The 4,471-nt window shown below is 54.2% G+C and overlaps 1 protein-coding gene across 3 annotated transcripts in view; it reads right to left on the bottom strand.

Annotated features, from left to right (window-relative positions):
* The window catches only part of PRKAR1A (protein kinase cAMP-dependent type I regulatory subunit alpha), a 22,244-nt gene extending 21,430 nt beyond the window's left edge, over positions 1-814 (bottom strand). Inside the window, exons 1-2 of one of the 3 annotated variants that reach the window (XM_040452201.1) lie at positions 689-805; positions 279-413 (exon numbers count right to left, since the gene is read on the bottom strand). The gene's annotated coding sequence lies outside the window, so the exon portion shown is untranslated. Of the gene's footprint in view, positions 1-278; positions 464-688 lie in introns of those variants that run through there. The other 2 variants (XM_040452202.1, XM_040452200.1) reach the window with 2 other exon arrangements.
* Positions 815-4,471: the final 3,657 nt, after the last annotated feature.

Here is a 4,471-nt window from a genome sequence, read left to right as displayed (position 1 = left end):
GCGGGGAACGCGCGCGGGCGGGGCGGCCGGTGAGCCCCGCACCGGAGCAGTCCCGGCGACCCGGGGGCCTCGGAGCCGCAGACTCGGGGCCGGGGGCGCGGCCCGGGGCGTGAGGCCTACGGGGAGGCGCCCGCTGGGGCCGGGGAGGGGCAGGGGGTGCGGCCATCCCCCTGCAGGTCGCTCCCCGTGACGCCATCTTGGATCGGTCCAGCGCCCCCAAACGGGCTGCGGGGCCGCGAAGCTCGGCGCGTCGGGGACCCCTGGTCGACCCCACTCACCTGGGCACGGGCGGCGGCGGACGCGGGACAGCGGGTGCGAGGCTGCGGCTGGCTGAGCTGTCCGGACGCTTCCCTCCCAGCCCCGCTCTACTCTGCGGTAGCGGCTCCGCGGCGGCTCCACCGGAAACGACCCGGCTGCAACCAATCAGCGCCCGACTGCTGACGTCAATGCGCCTCGCTCTGGCCAGAGCCGTCGCCTTGGCAACCTTAAAGGCGCTGCGGCCCGGGTTCCTCTTTAGCCCCTCTTAGAAGGACCCTGGCCCCTCCACGCCCTAGAATCGTTCTTCCGCTCTCCTTTCTAATCTAACCTCGTCCCCCACTCGCAGCCCTTTCCTCCCACCCGCCTCTTATCCTTTCCCCACTCTCTCCAGCCCGACGCTCCCCTCCTTCCGTTCACCTGCCCCCCTTACCTGTTCCTGTCTGGATACCACAGGTCCCCTTTATTCTTCCTTCTGCTCTCCGCTCGTCGACGGCGCGGCTTGGGGGAGCTCCCCTCTCTGCTCGGCCCCTCGCCTCCACTCCTCACTCCGCCCCACTCTCACTCCCGCCTCCCTCGCCGCCTCTGCCTTTTCTCCCTCCCTCCAGCCCCCACCCCCAACCCGGGCGGACCCACGTGGGGCGTCTCGGATGACAGGTGGGCGACTCCGCCCCGCAGCCCCTTGCTGGGGGAGGACGCGGGGCCGGGGTGGGGAGATTCCTGCCGTTTCCAGGCCCCGGAGGAGGCGGCGGCCGCGGCGGATCCGCGGCAGCGGCGGATGCCCAGGATGAGCACGCCCGGCCGCGCATCCTGTGCCTGGCCTGCACCGCGCGGGCCTCCGGGCACGGGCCCGCCATCCGGTCCAGGAAATCCGAGCCCTGCCGAGCGTCCGCTTGGCTGATCGGGCCGCTCTCCCCTCCGGGGGTGCTGTCGTCAGTGGAGGCCTAGCCGGTCTGTGGGCCCGAGACACTGAAAAGGACTTGTCAGGGTGCATCTAGAACCTGAAACGCACACCCCCCCCTCCCTTCCATCATGACGCCTGACCCGGCATGGGGAGAAGTTACAAAGGGTGCAGATAGGCCAAAACCCTCTGTGACCACACGAGAAATCTCAACTGCCTGCAAAACCACCCATCAAGGATGATTCGGATTCGAGGGGGAGACAAGGCGGCTCCTTTACTGCTTCGGCCATTTTTTTCCCCCCCATCAGAGCGTCTGTCGGTAGAAGCAAGAAAGGGGGAGCGGGAGACAGTTTTAGACATCTCAAGTCGCTAGATGAATAAAGAAGGCTTTGGAGGACACGTATCCTTGGGTCTGATACGTGTTGTAATCACACGGTATATATAGCCCTAGGGCTGTGGGTGCCAAACGCATACGTGGATTTAACACAAAGAAAATAGAGAGAAATATCTCATTAAGAATTTTTATATTGATTCCAGGTGGACATGGGTAATATTTTGGAGACCTCAGGTTAAATATTATTACAATTAAGTTCATCTTTGTGTTTTTACTTGTGAAACGTAGCTATTAGGAAAATTTTCCTGACATACGGCTTACATTACATTTCTGTTGGACAGCACTGCCCCGGGAGGCCATCTGCTCCCCTAAATCGGCCAGGTTATGATAAGGGTCCTGCTCGTCAGGATATTTCTGTTATTTAGTTATGGTTACTTTTGCTTTTGGAAAACCAGAGGCAGCACAGGCACCATCAGAAGGGCAGATTAGGCCCACAGGAGGGAAAAATAGAAGGAAAGTTTCTCCTTCCGCCCACTCCCTGGCTTGTTGACCGCCAGGGATGGGTGAAATGGGGGATTAAAGACAGAGCTTGAGTCGTATAGGATTTCACCCCTGTCGGTACAAAGAAGGGCTAATACACTGAACCCGAAGCTGGCAAGCAGAAGAGGGAATTCGATAGCATCAAGCAGGCCCAGTCATGTTATGAGAAGAAAACACGGCAGTCAGATGAATCTGAGTTTGGTTTCAGGCTCTGCCATCTCCGGTAATTGACTTAATCTCCATGAGCCTCGGTTTCCTAGATCATAAAAGGATAAGCAGGGCTGTGTTAAAATGAGCTAATAAAGCTAATAATGGCACACATGTTCCTGGCACGAAGAGCTTCACGCACAATAATTAACTTAATCCTCATAGTAACCCAGTGGTGTAGGTCTGGTTGCCAGTGTTACCAAAGGAAAATGAGGCAAAGCGTCCAGTGATGTGCCCAAGACCACACAGCTAGTGTGGCCCACACCCAGGCAGCGATCGAAAACCACTCACTCTCCTTTGCAGAATGTATACAAACAAAGTGCCCAGCACAGCATGGGATACAGTGAGTTAAGTGCCACTTGACTTCCTACCTCTTCCTCTTCCTGAAGAGCCACCCAAACTACAAGGTTAAGACTGGGTTGTAGGGGTACCTGGGTGGCTCAGTGGGTTGGATGTCCGACTTTGGCTCAGGTCACGATCTCACATTCGGTGGGTTCGAGCCCCGCGTCAAGCTCTGTGCTGACAGCTCAGAGCCTGGAGCCTGCTTTGGATTCCGTGTCTCCCTCTGTCTTTGCCCCCTCCGCCGCTCATACTCTGTCTCTGTCTCAAAAGTAAACATTTTTTTTAAAAACCGAAAAAAAGACTGAGTTGTACCGTGTCCCACCATTACCGTTACCTTCCTAACAGAGTCAAGACACTTAGAACAGGGAGCCGAGCAAGCCAGTGCCATGGAGCTCAGCGCTTTGAGTGACAACTGCTTCTCTGCTAAGGGCCGGGTGTGTGTGTCCCCATTCAGCTACATTCAGGCGCCAGTCCAGCCGTGGACCATTTCCTGTGTCAGTGGTGCTCAACTTTGTTCTAGCTGCCAAATCCTCATATGCTGGGGCTTTAAAAGACAAAAAGGGAAGCGGGCAGGGGAGAGTTGAGCCCGGGGAGAGGTCACCGAGACAGCTGTTCTGAAAAACCAAACAGCATCCGCGGGTCCCAAATGGTGCAAACGCTCTTTCAGTGACTCCGCGCCGCTGTGAGAGTAACAACTTGTCAATTGCATTTCGGAAGTGACACTTGTTCCGCTGTAGTTTCTGTGTGGCTGTCCCTTCTCCAGAGGCCTTCTGCCCTTGATTCCAAGGTCTGCGAGACTTGCCTTTGGCCCGTGTCCCTGAAAAAACTCAAAATCAGTTTCTAGGGCAGTGAAGGTATAGGTAAATTTTTCTCTTTATTTTTATTTTTGTGTTTAATTTTTCTTCATCTTTATTTATTTTTGAGAGAGAGAGAGAGAGAGAGAGAGAGAGAGAGACATTGTGCGAGCAGGGGAGGAACAGAGAGAGAGGGAGACACAGAATCCGAAGCAAGGCTCCAGGCTCTGAGCCATCAGCCCAGAGCCTGACGCGGGGCTCGAACTCACGGACCGCGAGATCGCGACCTGGCTGAAGTTGGACGCTTAACCGACTGCGCCACCCAGGCACCCCTCCAAGAACTTTTCAGACTATCACCACCCATTTGTAGGGCACAATAGTGCTGAGTATTTATGCTTCCTGTGGAACCCAAGGTTGTGATTTCAAACATAACCCAAATCCAGCAAGCATTCAAATGCTAAAACCCTTCCTACTTTTCTCACCAGCAAATGCTTATCTAAACCGAGAAGGGGTGTTTATCTCGAGCGTTAATTGAAAATATTAACCACAAAACCAGAAATCCTGGGTCTAATCCTCAAGAGCTTTCCAAGTGAAAACTTCTTCGTCAAAAACGTGTCTTCCTCCAAAAGAGTATATTTCAACCCACAACGTTCAACAGGAGAGATAGAGAATTGTATCAGGGATAGAGAGAGATTTATGTTAAGGATTTGGCTCAGGTAATTGTGGGGGACTGGCAAATCCAATGTGTCCAGGGTATGCCAGCAGGATAGAAACCTAGGCAAAGGTTGATGTTTCAGCCTTGAGCGGGAAGGCAGCCTGCAGGCTGAACTCCTTCCTCAGGGACCTCAATCTTTTCATGTAATGCCTTCAACTGAAGGTATTATAGAAGGTAATCTGATTTCCTCAAAGTCTGCTGATTTAAAGGTTAATCACATCTACGCGTCAGGCTCTGGGCTGATGGCTCAGAGCCTGGAGCCTGCTTCCGATTCTGTGTCTCCCTCTCTCTCTGCCCCTCCCCCGTTCATGCTCTGTCTCTCTCTGTCCCAAAAATAAATAAACGTTGAAAAAAAAAAAATTAAAAAAAAAAAAAAAAAAAAA

Source organism: Herpailurus yagouaroundi, unplaced genomic scaffold (genome assembly GCF_014898765.1).
Source record: "Herpailurus yagouaroundi ecotype Mexico unplaced genomic scaffold, PumYag 206, whole genome shotgun sequence".
NCBI classification, from domain to species: domain Eukaryota; kingdom Metazoa; phylum Chordata; class Mammalia; order Carnivora; family Felidae; genus Herpailurus; species Herpailurus yagouaroundi.
The sequence above is the reverse complement of the archived record's forward strand: the minus strand, read 5'-3'. Positions and strand labels throughout refer to the sequence as shown.